Raw genomic sequence first — 14,217 nt, 5'->3', positions numbered from 1 at the left:
TTTTGCCCTGATGTCCAGGGGCCCACAGAGATGGGTGCTGGGGCCAGAGGAAAATCCTGGAATGAGAATCAGGCCAAGTCTGAGTCAGGGCACTGGAGGCTGCTGACTAGATGTCTCTGGTGCTGGTGTTGCATGGGCCCAGGCTTGAGGGTTGTGGTTGTGTACACCTATAATCCCAGTACTCAGGAGGCTGAGACAAGAGGATCCAGGAATTCATGGCCAACCTGGAAAATAAAATAGCTAGGCACCCCATGGCTCAGGCCTATAATCTTAGCTACTCAGGAAGCTAAGACCTGGAGAATTATAAGCCCAGGCAGAAAAGTCTATGAAATTCCCAAATTAACCAGCAAAAATGTACAGCCGGGCACCAGTGGCTCATGCCTTAATCCTAGCTACTCAGGGGGCTGAGATCTAAGGATCAAGGTTCAAAGCCAGCCCAGGCAGGAAAGTCCATGAGATTCTTATCTCCAATTAACTACCAGAAAACTGGAAATGGTACTGTGGCTCAAGTGGTAGAACGCTGGCCTTGAGCTGAAGAGCTGAGGGACAGCGCCCAGGCCCAGAGTTAAACCCCATGACCAACCAAAAAAAAAAAAAAATGCTGTAGATGTCACTCGAGTGGTAGAGTGCCAAACCAGCAAAAGAAGAAAACGAGCAAACATAGAGCCCTGAGTTCAACTCTAGTACCAACAAAATAAATAAAAATGAAGAAAGGAAAAGTCTTCCAAAAAAAGGTTTTTTTTTAAGAATCTGTTCCAGGAAGTGGCGCTGTGGCTCAAGTGGTAGCACACTCGCCTTGAGCTGAAGAGCTGAGGGACAGCACCCAGGCCCAGAGTTCAAGCCCCTTGACTGACAGAAAAAAAGAAAAGAAAAGAAAAGAAAAGAAAGCACAGAAATGGAGCTGTGGCTCAAGTAGTAGAGTGCTAGTGTTGATCAAAGAAGCTCAGGGACAGTGCTCAAGCCCTGATTTCAAGCACCAGAACCAAAATAAATAACTAAAGGAGGAAAAGTTCAGTCTGTCTCCCACCCTACCTCTGATCCCGCCTTAAAACTGCTCTGCCCCCTCCCCACCTGCTCCCCAGCACCGATATCACCCTCCTTGAAGCTGGGTCCACCAATAATAGATCCAATGATCTTCCCCTCCTGCTTAGGCCTCGAAGATCTCTCTGGTCCTTAGCAAATACCCTGCTCTGGCTCCCCCAACTCCATTCCTTCCTGCTGACTCTCCTTCCTTTGCTTCCACTCCCAGATCCTCTTACTTGGTTATTCTGTCTGTGGCTATAAATGCTGCCACCCCCAGCTCCATCCTGAGATAGATTTGCACTGGAAGCATTAACTACCGCCACTTTGATCTCCACCCACTGTTTCTATGAATACAACTTGAGATCTAGAACTAGTTCACATGGTATCTGTGGTCAGCTGAACCCCAGTCAATTTCCACTTGAGCTACGTAAGCTGTGGGATCTGCCAGGCGCTTCTAGATGATTCTTCCCCAAGGCCTCCCTTCCTCAAGAACCTACTGTGGCTCTCACTTGCTTAATTCATTGGATCTAAAATCCTCAGCCCTCTGTTTATCAGGCTGTGCCTGTTGCCTTCCTTCCAAACTCTTATCCAGAGTGCTTCCCCATTTAGTATTTCTTCCTCTCCCTCCTCCATCTTCCCAAGTCCAGCCAGCCCGTCTTAGAAGACCCTGAAGCTGCCCCCCACTGAGTACCAAGCAAGGCATCAGGGTAGGGGGCTTATCTGAGGCCTGTGGGGAGGGGTGGGTGGTGAGGTTGGTGTCTGGGCCAGGAAGCTGTGGCAGGAAGCTGCAGTTTACGAAGTTCCACCCCACAGTGGCCACAGGTGCAGCCTGGGTAGACAGAAGTGAATTAGGGCAGAAGAGGAGCTGGGGGGAGGCTGACCTTCCAGGGTGAAGGCAACCCAGAGAAAGCTTATCCTGTGTACCTCAGTTTTACCTTCCCTGTCCCACTGTGCATGACAACCCTAATGATAACAGTACTAACAACCACTGTCCTGCCAGGCAGGCAGTACAGGAGTCAGCCAGCCCTGCTTCTGCATCAATCTCCCTCCCTAGCCTTTCTGCACTATCCTCGTTAGTAAAACACAGGGACCCCATGGCCAGCCACATGGAGAATGGCAGTGATAAACAGAGGAGGCAGAAAACAAAGGGCTAGGGGTAAGACACAAGCAGATCATCAGGCCACCTCCACCCCTCTGTAGGCCAGGCCTTCCTGGAGCTGCTGATCTCAGAAGAGCTGGGCCTATCTGCAGCTTCCCAGAGTGATCCATGACTCAGGGACCAGAGACCTGCAGCCTCTGGCCTTCCTGGGGGATGTATAACCTGTCATAATTGAGACACCAGACAGCACTTGGATCAGGGGCCTTTACTTACTCCAACCCACCGTTATTAACCTGTTCATCCCCTGGACATAACCATGGCCACCTCTTCTTAAGCTCACTGCTCCTACATCATCGTTTGTCTTTGCCAGAATCAATAGCTTGCTGGATGGCTCCAAACATGGCCATGGATCCCTAGGCTTGTTCTGACAACTCTGGCTAGTGGAGATGGCAGAAGCCTAAGATCATTAGCAGGACAGACCCGCGTGAAGTTCCACCATTCAAATGTCCTCTGGGGAATAGCGATGTTACTCATGCCTGTCCCAGACAGACCTGATCCCAAACAGACTTCAAAGTGAGACAGGACCAAATTGTCAAATATGCTTCAAATGCTGGGGGAACATTTCAGAGGGCTCTGCTTATATGACTTTAACTCCCATGGGTAGCAGACCTGAAGGTCGACGGTTCCACAGAACATACTTTGAGCATCAAAAGCCTCAAATCAGTGCTTACCATGAGAACCATAGTTTGAAGCCAGTTCACAAAACAGACTGTGAAAGCCTTATCCCTTATCTCCCATTAGCTAGCAAAAAGCCAGAAGTGGGGCTCAAATGGTAGAATACTAGCTTTCAATGAAAAAGCCCAGCAAGAGTGAGAGGTCCTGAATTCAAGCACCAGTACTCACACAGCTCTGAGCTGAATTCTCAGGGGTTTCACGGCTCCATGCCCTAGATTGGCCAAGGTATAGCAGCAGCACTTTAAGCTGTCGTTGACTATCAGGGCCTAGACTGTCAGGACCTGGGCTATTGAGGGGTCGGGAGCAGGTCCTCAAATTCATCACCCCCAAAGTGTCTCTCCACCCCACAGAGCAAGGCCAACCCCTTCCCCAACCTCTACTACCTGGGTCCTAAGAGCTATATGACACCAGCAAGGAACTTTCCCCCTCTGAATCTGAGGCTCCAGGACAATAAAAAAGAGAGAAGGAAAGGTAGAGTGAGCAAGAGGACAGGGCTTCCTTGGATATTGTAAGGTATTCAGCAGCACACCTGGCCTCTGTCTACTGAACATTAGTCACAGCCCCAAATAAAGACTAAGAATATCTCCAGGCACTACCAGAGGCCCTGGGATCTGGGGAGAAAAACTGGCTCCAGATCAGAAACACTTCCTTTCCCCTCTGTTCCTTGTACTAGGCCAGAAGGTGGTCAGCATAGAGTGGTTAGAGTGATCAGTAGGGGTCTGGGTATTGCAGCCCACTGGAGAGTTTCTAGAAATTGGAGTTCAGAGCCTGAGAATGAGTGATAATCATTAAAATCATAGCAAAAACTAATACAGCACCTGCTATGGGCCAGGTGTCCTATTTATCTTCTCACTAATCCTCAAGAAAGACCAGCCAAGGGTGAGTAGGAAGGATGTATAGGTCCAGAACCCGAGGCACAGAGAGGTGTGCATGGTCACACAGCTGGCAAGTGGCAGAGCCAGAACTCAAATCCAGCTCCCTGGTTCTAGAATGTAGACTTTAACAGCATGCCAGCTGTCCCTCCACCCAGCGGCCCTGGCAGGGCTTACATGGGTGAGGCTGGTAGAAAGGGGGAGAGGATGGAAAGCAGTCTGGAGGGTTCTTACGACCCAGTCATACCACTTCTAGGCATCTACCCTGAACAACAGGAACCAATATACAAGGACACGTGCACCTCCATGTTTATTGCAGCACTGTTCGTAATAGCTAGGATATGGAAACAACCCAGATGCCCCACCACAGATGAATGGATCCAAAAATTGTGGTATCTATACACAATGGAATATTATGCAGCCATTAGAAATGACAAAATAATGGCATTTGCAGGGAAATGGATGGAGCTAGAAGGAATCATGTTGAGCGAGGTAAGCCAAGAGCAAAGAGACAAACGGTACATTGTCTCCCTGATAAGTGGATGCTAAATCCAAAATGTTAGGTGATACGACAAAACTAACAGGACTTAGGAAGCAAAGAACTCCCACTCATCTGGTCGAACCACTACTAAATATCCCCATGCTGCTGATCACATGTATGGTGTATAACATGTGTACACCGTTATATGTTATAGACTGTTATAGACAATTTGCTCCAGGAAAGTTAGAATGAACTTGTGACTTTAAATGAGCATCATTATTCCACAATACTGTGAAATTCGGGAAATTATGTAATCACTTAATCACAATAAAAAAAAAAAAGAACCTCGGGGAAGGTAGGGAGGGAAGGCATGGTAGGGGGGAAACAATGGAGGGGGTAACAATGCTCAATAGGAAGTATACTCATTACCTTACTCATGTAACTGTAACCCTCTGTATAGTATCTTTACAATATAAATAAATAAATAAATAAATAAAAGAAGAAAGGGGGAGAGGAAAAGGAAGCTGTAAATTAGTCCAGAAAGACTTCCAGGTGGCATCTAAAGACCTTCTTCATCCTGTGAGCCCCTACTACGTGCTCACTGGCCTAGCCAAGACAAGAGAGATGAAGCTTTTGAGTTACTCACCAATAAGCCTCTGTTTCTCCCTGCCAAGACTCTTCCCTGTCAGAGACACCTCTCTCAGCCTCTACCTCAGCACTTACTCAGTGCTCATATTTGTATCTGCATTTAACAGATCAAGGCTTTTAATAGATCAAGCACAAATCAAGGCTCTGACCAACCAAGAAACTTGCCAAGGACACAGCGTGATCAAGAAGAAATCAAGTAGTTGGTTCCTTCACCTCTCTGAGTCCTCCCAGATTGTAGGCTACATGGGCTTGCCTACAAGAGACTTGAGAATGCCCTGGGTCTCCTCATCAGCACTGCACTGTTCAAATTAACAGCTCTGTTGAGCTACCCTAGCATTCACAGGACCTAGAGTACACATTTGCTTTCTCCAGAGGTTTCTCTGCTTCCTGGAGCCAAAGATCTGGTTCTAACACGGCTCAGCAGGAGCCAGGGACTAAGCAGACATTTCTGCATCCCCTAGACACTACTGTGCTGTTGACCTTCTAGGAAGTGACCTGCTACTTCCATCATGGCTACAGCTCTGTGTGTGGCCCTTCTGTCCTTCCCAGCAGCTTCCTGACTCATGTCCGACCCTCTGTCCTCCAAAGACAGGCCACCCCAGGGCTATTAGCCAAGTGCTGCCCCATCTGGGCTTGACTTACCTGAAGATGTGCAGATGGCAGATGGCGCAGGGCCCCTGCAAGGCTCTCTGGTCCCTAACACCAACACGGGCCTACTCTAGGAAAAGAATTGAGGCCCACTTAGTAAACATGGGTTTCCTGGCTGCCGGAGCCCCAGTTTAAGAGCCACTGCAGATGCCCTGCCCTTCTTACACACACGGCAAGTGTAAAAAAGTCACTTCCTGCCAAGGTTCACACCTGGGGGAGGGGATCGTGCTCCAGAACCCCTTTGGGTGGCTGCGGTGACAGGATATGGTCTGAACCCAGTGGTGGCCACTCATCTGACTGGCCCAGTGGCAACACTAAGGTCCAAGCAGGACAGGCCTGGCCGGAAGGCCTGCTGTGGGGGGGCTCTCTCACCAGCAGACTAATGTACAACTCAATGCATTTCTTTGATGTGAAGACAGGAAAGAAGGGTTGCATTTGAAGTGTATGGCAAAGTCACAAAGTGCTGTGTTCAAGGAAAATCACACGCCACAGGCTCTGGGGAGGGCAGAGGACATTTCCAGTGCCATGTAATATCTGCCTCAGCCGCGTGTGGAGAGGGGCCATAATGGAAAGGCTTACTGCAGGCTGGGGGGGTAAAATGAACAGTCGCCCCCAAATCTGAGCAGCAGAGAAAAGGGAGCCTAGATGTGCTGAAGTCGGGGGGAGGCAGCAGGATGGAAGGAGACCCCCAGGTCCCATGAAAACTGGAAGACACTCTCATCCCACTTTTCCCCCAAGGGGGTTTGGACTAGGGACTGCCCCTGGCTGAACCCCCAGAGGGGTGATTTATTTGTTTCACAGGCAGGTTAAAAGCTAAATGGAGGGGCTGGTAGAGTGGTAAGTGGTAGAGTGCTTGCCTTGCATTCATGAGACCCTGGGTTCAATTCCTCAGCACCATACAAGCAGAAAAAGCTAGAAGTGGCGCTGTGGCTCAAGTGGTAGAGCGCTAGCCTTGAGCTGAAGAGCTGAGAGACAGCACTCAGGCCCAGAGTTCAGGACCCATGACTGACCCCACCACAAAAAAAAAGCTAAATGGAGGAGAAACCCACTGAACAAGGCCAAAACTTAAAACTTCTGAGCTCCTTTTTGTGCCAGGCAGAGAGACAGCAGTGACACCCTGTCTCTGTCCTCAAATGCCCTCAAATGAGAGAGTAGGGGGAGAGAGCTGAATCCACACATAGATGAGAGCTGGATGCTGTGTACTCAGAGGAGCCCCCTCATAGACTAGGAATCAGGGAAGGGCTCTACAAGGAGTCGGAGTCCAGATGCAAAGACAGGGAGACCACATCCCCCAGTTCTCACACAATCCAGTCCTGTCCCACCCAAATTGACCCCACTCCTGGCCTCTCACCACATCCTGCTCTGGCCACAGCTTCTTCCTCCTCCTCCTCTCCCTTCCCTTGTATTTGCCCACCCACCTCATATCCAGGCCTTTAGTGCTAAAGGCCTCCAGGGGCCTTTCTTCCCCACTGTTTCCTTGTCTCTTGGACACTTTGGGAAGTCTTAGCAGCTTGCCCACCTGTAAAACCTCACAAACAGGCCACTGTGGAGGCCCTCTAAGAACCTGTCTGCCCTGAGTCCTGCGGTCCACAGGGAAAGTGGACCTGACTGCCCAATTGCCTTCCAAGGACAGCTCCTTCCCCAGGGACTTCCTCCCCAGGTCTCTGCTAGATATTACTGCTTAAGTCCCCCTCCCCATTCAGAATGGGGCTCTAGACTAGGGCTCTGTTCTTCTGCCCCAATCTTGGGAGACTATTTTTGTCTCTAGCTATCCTTTCTCTATAGGCATTGTACAACCTGGGGTGCATAAAGACCTCTCTGAATATAAGGTACACTTTATTGGGGATGAGAGAATAATATCTAGTAGACTGAAATACATAGGCAGATGCCAGTGGCGCATGCCTATAATCCTTAGCTACTCAGGAAGCTGAGATCTGAGGATCAAGGTTCAAAGTCAGCCCAGGCAGGAAAGTCCATGAGATTCCTATCTACAATTAACCACACCCCCAAAAAAGCTGAAAGTGGAGCTATGGCTTAAGTGGTAGAGCTCTAGCCTTGAGCACAGAAGCTCAGGGATAGTGCTCAGGCACTGAATTCAAGCCCTAGGATCAGCACAAAAATAAATAAATAAATATTACATCAACTACCACAACAGTATTAATAGTAGTAGTAGTAGTAGTAGTAGTAGACCACAACAGTATTAATAGTAGTAGTAGTAGTAGTAGTAGTAGTAAGTGCCAAACAATGTTGCAATCACTTAATTAATAACCCAGTTCTTCCAGAGAGGGTAAGCAGCAAATAGCAGATGCCAAGTTGCCACGCAGGATTGTCCTCATAGCCCATGCACTGGTGGACTTGGGAGAAAACGTTGGTTGCAGAATAACTTGGAGATGAGGGTGGATTCCCAGGATGTTGTTGCTGAGCAGGCTGCATACAGCCAAGAAGGGGTGGCAGCATTTGGGACGTGCGGGATGGGATATATCTGGGTGGGCAGGGCCTCTCAGTGTCTAAGGTCCCCTGAGCAGGGGATTCCCAGCCTCAGCAACCACTGGCCCCTTCCTGTCTCAGAGGACACATCCTGAAACTGGAAATGTGAAAAAGAAGCGAAGAATGTATCCTTATTGAGATCATAGGCAGATACTGAGATGAGATAAGGTCATCCGTTCCACCCTCGTGGGAGGAGGTAGATGCATCTTTAAATGCTCAGAGGAAGGGGCCAACGGATGGAAACTGGGCTGGGAGAGTTGATGTGCACTTGCACTGATGAGTTCAGGTAAATGACGTAAATAAAAGAACCTTGGAAGAAATTGCTGGCACACCTTCACACCTCCAGGTCTTTGTACACACTACGACCTTAACTGAACTCTCTTCAACTGCTAGACTGCTGGTCCTTTCCTAGGTCTCCAGCTAAATGTAGCTTCCTCTAGGAAGCTTTCTCAATCCTCAGACTGGGCAAATGTGGGTCTCTGTGTCCAGGTCTTCTGAAGTTGAGTGGGCCAAGCTTAGCTCCTACCATAATGGTGGGTCTGGCCAAGTACCAATGGCTCACATCTATAATCCTAACTACTCAGGAGGCTGAGATCTGAGGATCGCAGTTTGAAGCCAGCCTGGGCAAGAAAGTCTGTAATACTCTTATCTTATCTCCAACTAATCACCAGAAAACCAGAAGTGGCACTATGGCTCAAAGTGGTAGAGCGCTAGCCTTGAGGGCAGTGCCTGGGCCCTGAGTCCAAGCCCTACAACCAACAACAACAACAAAAACATGGAGGGGGGGGGAGAAAGGGGAGGGAAGGAGTTGACACATCTAGTAAGTAGACTAGGGGAGGAGGCTCTGGCCTTCCAAAGGAGTGTCCCACCTCAGATGAATGACGCCATCAGTGGAGATGAAATCCTCCTCCACCAAGGGCCCTACTGGATAACCTCCTACCCTGAGAAACTTTGCTGCCTTCCCTCTAGGTGGGCTTTCCCGCTGTGTTCTGGTTTTGCCATATGAGGGACCTTGTGTAAGTAGCTTGGATTCTCTGTGCCTTTGCTTCCTCAGTTGGGAAATGGGGGAATGACAACAGTACCTACCTCATGAGGTTGCCGCCATCATCATCACCATCATCATCCCTCTATTTTCCTAAGTTCTGCAGTGTGCTAGAACTGCACCTCCACAGGCAACCACGGAGTTCCTAGTGCCCTCCAGGGGCAGCTCTAGAGTACTGCAGTACAACTCAGCAAGTTCTTAATTCCTAAAATTGAAAGTGACTATCACCCTCCTTCAAAAAAAAAAAAAAAAAGAAATCAAGCCAAGCTGGCCAGGCACGGTGGCTCATACCTGTTAATCATGGCTACTCAGGAGGCTGAGTTTGGAAGGCCAGCTCAGGAAAGAAAGGCTCTAGAAACTTCCTCTCAACTAATATAAAGCTGTGCGAGAGGACACAGCTGTCATCCCAGCCACATGGGAAGTATAAATAGGAGGATCTCAGTCCAAGCCAACTCAGGCCCCCTCCACCCCAAAAAATCAAGACCCTAATTGCTTTAATAAGCAAAAAAGGACATGGAATGCCTGCCTAGCAGGTGCAAACCTGAGTTCAAACCCCAGTACCGCCTAAAACAAAATTTAACCCAGGGTGGAAACTGAGCACCAGTGGCTTATACCTGTAATCCTAGCTCCTCAGAAAGTTGAGATCTGAGGCTTGCGGTTCAAAGCCAGCCTAGGCATAAAAGTCCTTGAGACTCTATCTCTAATTAACCAGAAAAATGCAAACTGGAGGCATAATTCAAATGATACAATGCCAGCTATGAGCAAAAAAAAAAAAAAAAAAAAAAGCTAAGTAAGAGCATGAGGCCCTGAGTTCAAGCCCTGGTTACCCAAGCTGATTTAAAGCAGGTAGACTGGGGAGGAGGCTCCAATACCTGGCTCTTTCTGTAACCTTCAAACTGCCATTTCACTGCTATCACCTCAGAGATGTCTACTAATTAGCACTGGCCCTATAGTAGATACTAGGGACTGCCGTGAGCACCACATATGAAAATCCTCTGCTGCACTGACAGTGTAGTGTGGGCACAGAGTTCATCATACATCATTGCAGGTATTTGCAAGAGAAGAAAAATAAACAGGAAATGAAAGGTGAGTTCTGTGGACATGTCATTTGGAACAGGAAGGACTTCCTTGTGAGTCAAGGCATGAAGGAGAACAGAGTGCCATTAGCCCATGCCAGTCATTCTAGCTACTCAGGAGGCTGAGATCTGAGGATCATGGTTATAAGCCAGCCTGGGCAGGAAAGTCCCTGACACTCTTCTCTCCAATTAACCACCAAAGAGCCAGATGTGCAACTATGGCTTATGTGGAAATCATCAGCCTTGAGTGAAAAAAAAAAAAAGCTAAGGAACAATGCCCAAGCCCTGAGTTCAAGCCTCAGTACCAGTCCCTCCCCCCGCCCAAAAAATTGAAGGAGGTACAGAAGAGAAACAAGTAGGTTTGGGTGGGAGGAACAGTCCAGATAGTGAAGAGCAACTACAAAGGCCTGAAGTAGGAGGATTGTGTTGTCTGGGAAGCGGGAACTGTCTTCTTCCCAGCTCTGTCCCTAGCAATTGAAATGGCACCTGGCATATGATAGTGTCCAATGAATATTGCAAGAATGGATGAAAATTCTAGATATGAGCTTCAGGAACAGCTACTCTGAGCTCAAATAGTGACTTCTTTCTCCATCAGATTTTCTCCTCAGGCTCCAAGACAGGGACTCAGCTTCAAATCCCATGCAAGTTGTAAGAACCTTTCTCAGTATTCCCATAAAAAAGCCCCACCATAGTACGATGAGTTCTCAAGTTGGTGACCTGCACAAAGTGACACACAGCTATTTAATCTCTTGCCAGACATTGCCCTTCTTGGTGTGATGCTGTACAGATCTCTGTAAAAAGTCCTTGATGTCTAAGCAGTTAACCAACTGATAGTTGGTTTCTTCTAGATTTTTGTTTTGTTTCGTTTTTCTTTCTAATTGAGGTGTGAAAACGTTCTAGGGTCAGTTGAAAGTCTTGATGAGGAAACAATTGAGATTTTTTTCAGTGATAAAATCTGCATATTTGTATTTCAACAATGTAGCTCAAACTTGATGTAAATTCCTCCTTTTTTTCCTTTTTTGACTTAATGGATATCATTTATTCAGTATGAAATATTTATACTATATGTTCCATGTGTTAAGAATAAATGTACATTAAACCTTAAAAAAAAAAAAGAAAAAAGAAAGCCCCAACACAGCTTATTGGCTGAATGGGTCACATGTCCATCCCTCCTTCAACTAATCCCTGAAGCCAATGGCTGGATGGCTGTGAGAGGAGCCTAGGGCCAGGTCAGGAATAAGGATACAGGATACTAGACAAAGAGCCAACATCTTGCAGAATAATCTTAGCAGCTAAAATTAATTTATTTTGTATTGAGCACTACTGGGTGCTAGTCCCAGCAAAGGTGTGTTTAATGTCCACAACAGCCCCACTAGATAGGCTAGCACTGTTTTATAGACATGGAAACTGAGGCTTGAATTTTTGCACCTGCAAGTGGCACTGTGGCTCAAGTGGTAGAGTGCTCGCCCTGAGCTGAAGAGCTGAGCGACAGTGCCCAGGCCCAGAGTTCAAGCCCAACAACAGACAAAAAGAAAAAAAATTGCATCTGTGAGTGGAGGAGCACGCTCAGAGGGAACACAGAGCTTCCCCACGGTGTGATTCAAATCCCCAGTGCTTTCCAACAGGCCACCCTCACCAAGCAAGGGCTGGACCTCCCACAATGTAGATGTCAAACTGACAAGACAGCTCTGAGTAGACCACCACTGGTAAGGGCAGGAACAAAAGCAGAGGCTCAAGGTCACCAAATGGAATCCAACATAGGGGTAGGAGCCAACAGGAGGATGATCGGCCTCTTAGGAATGGGGCCTAAGAGGTTGGAATGAGAGTACAATGATAGTGTGTACGCAGCCTATTAAGAGCTTACAGGAGAATCCAGTATGTATGATATGCCTGCTGCATGCACCTATACACCTCTCGTTCCAAGCTCGGACCCCCAATAACCTGCTAACAAGAAGCTGTTCCATACTTCCTCCAGTGTCTCCAACACTCAACACAGTACAGTGCCTGGCATGCAGCAAACACTCAATAAATGTGTGCTGCTCACAGAATCACCGAACCACCCTGTAAAAGGAGTAAATTATTGCTCCTCTGTTAAGATGAGGAAGCTGAGGCTCAGAGCAGGCCAAGGCAAGACCAGTTCCAGAGACCAACTGGGCCCAGCTCCCTGGAGCTCCCACGTGGGATGACATCCAGTGGGGTTGTCCCACTCCATTTGCCACCTGCCCTGGCCAAACTCTCAGAGGCTGGAGGAGGGGGCTGTGCTTTCATAGAATGTTTACCCTTCCCTCTGTAGCTTGTTTCTTTGTGTGTGACATGGAAGGATTATGCTTACATCACAAGGGTAGCCCCAGCAATGGGCTCCAGGATTGTAACATGTTAGGGCATACTTGCCCACTAGGGCACTGTGCCTGGCACACAGGGCCTCCACTAAAGGGTTACTCCAAACCCAGGCTGCTGGTGGCTCACACCTGTAATTCTACCTATTGAGGAGGCTGAGATCTGAGGACTGTGGTTTGAAACCAGACCAGGAAGCAAAGTCTGTGAGACTCATAAATCCAATTAACCACACTGTATACTTCCCATTCTTCTCCTGTTGCGGGGAAACTCTACAGCTAATCAACCTCCATCCTTGTATCTGATCAGTTATCAGCCAGAGAATAATTCAGGCAAGATGCAAATACAGTGAAAGTGATCAGAAAGCTTATTAGGAAAGAAATATGGCAGAGAGAAAGGTGATGATGTGGCACATTGCCACAGGGAGATGGCACTTAAGTTTATCTTCAGCCATGTTCAGGATACAGACATAAGCCTTAGGTTTAAGCAGAGGAAGAATTAGGCACAGGGAACATCGAATGCTCCATATGTGCTTTAGGAGGCCTGGTTACAGGAGTGGCTGGTCATCATCTCAGTTCTGTTTTTTCTAGGTTCTGGGAAAGTTGTCATCACAGTCATCACCTGAGGGGAGCAATCTGGTTTCTATGAGATGATCTGTGGCTTCAAAGTGCAGCCTGATTATTATGGGTAATTATCCCATTGGAGGTGATCTGTCCTGAAAGGCTCTGCAGTTCCTAAGGGGAAGTTTTAGTCAGGTGTCATAAAGATGTTATCCACCAGTCCTGTCTTTCCTGGAACTCAAGGAGATTGCAAAGTGACTGGAGAGAAAGACTCAGAACAATGACAAACCCACAATCAAGGCAGAGAGGCCAGGCTTTTCTCCAGCTTTAATTTGTAGCAGCAATAGTTTAAGCACCTGTTCCAAATACACTTTCAATAGCCTGAAAGCAAGTTGTCTCCAAGGTGAGTACAGCAGCATAACCTTAGGGGTTTGAGTATTATTGAGAGCCCTGTGAGAAATTCAGATCCCTTGGTCTGGTATCCAGGGCTGAGGCCACCTGACAGTCAGCAAGCCTTAATTATATTTCTCTTTGTAATCTCACCCTCCATTTTAGGTTCCAATCACTCATGGCTAGTGGCTATCACTCTGACCTCATCCCTTAACCCCTATATGCTTCACCCCCAATCCAACTGCACCACCAACACCTCATCAACCCCACCAATTCCCTCCTCCTCCATTTTCCTCTCATCCTATTTATTTACCTTTCCCACTCATCTTCCCCTGCCCCATACATATCCCATGCCCCAACTTTGTATTTTCTCCTGTCATCTCTCTTCCACCTTCTTCCCTCTGTTTCCTCCCCTCCCCTACCCTTTCCCCTTACCTCATTCCTTCACCTCTCAGTCTCCCTCACTCCATTCCCAAGTGGCTCTGGCTCTCTCCCTCCCTCCTTCCTTCCCTTCCTCACTCCCTCCCGCTGGCCTGGGCAGACTGGACATGATAGCCAGGGCTTCTAGCAAAGCATAGTCTGGTTTTTTGTAACCACGGTGGCTCTTTAGGGAGAGCCCTTTTGAGTCTCCTTCCACGGGGTATAGGGTAGTGACACGCTGGGATTTCGCCTTGTGTGACTGTCTCATGGTTGGGCTGGGGACCATGATGACTCAGACTGTCCAGGTGTGCGTATTGTGACAATAGGTGTTCCTGTGTGTGACAACAAAACACACCTTTGTGTGTGTGTGTGTGAATGAGTATCTGGGCATTGGGGGAGCAG

The 14,217-nt window shown here is 48.0% G+C and overlaps 1 protein-coding gene across 1 annotated transcript in view; it reads right to left on the bottom strand.

Moving 5' to 3' along the window:
- The window catches only part of Zap70 (zeta-chain (TCR) associated protein kinase 70kDa), a 29,418-nt gene extending 23,556 nt beyond the window's left edge, over positions 1–5,862 (bottom strand). Inside the window, exons 1-2 of the mRNA XM_013019860.1 lie at positions 5,717–5,862; positions 5,501–5,576 (exon numbers count right to left, since the gene is read on the bottom strand). The gene's annotated coding sequence lies outside the window, so the exon portion shown is untranslated. The remainder of the gene's footprint in view (positions 1–5,500; positions 5,577–5,716) is intronic.
- Positions 5,863–14,217: the final 8,355 nt, after the last annotated feature.

Source organism: Dipodomys ordii, unplaced genomic scaffold (genome assembly GCF_000151885.1).
Source record: "Dipodomys ordii isolate 6190 unplaced genomic scaffold, Dord_2.0 Scaffold47, whole genome shotgun sequence".
Classification (NCBI taxonomy): Eukaryota; Metazoa; Chordata; class Mammalia; order Rodentia; family Heteromyidae; genus Dipodomys; species Dipodomys ordii.
Note: the sequence above shows the minus strand (reverse complement) of the source record. Positions and strands in the feature narration are given on the sequence as shown.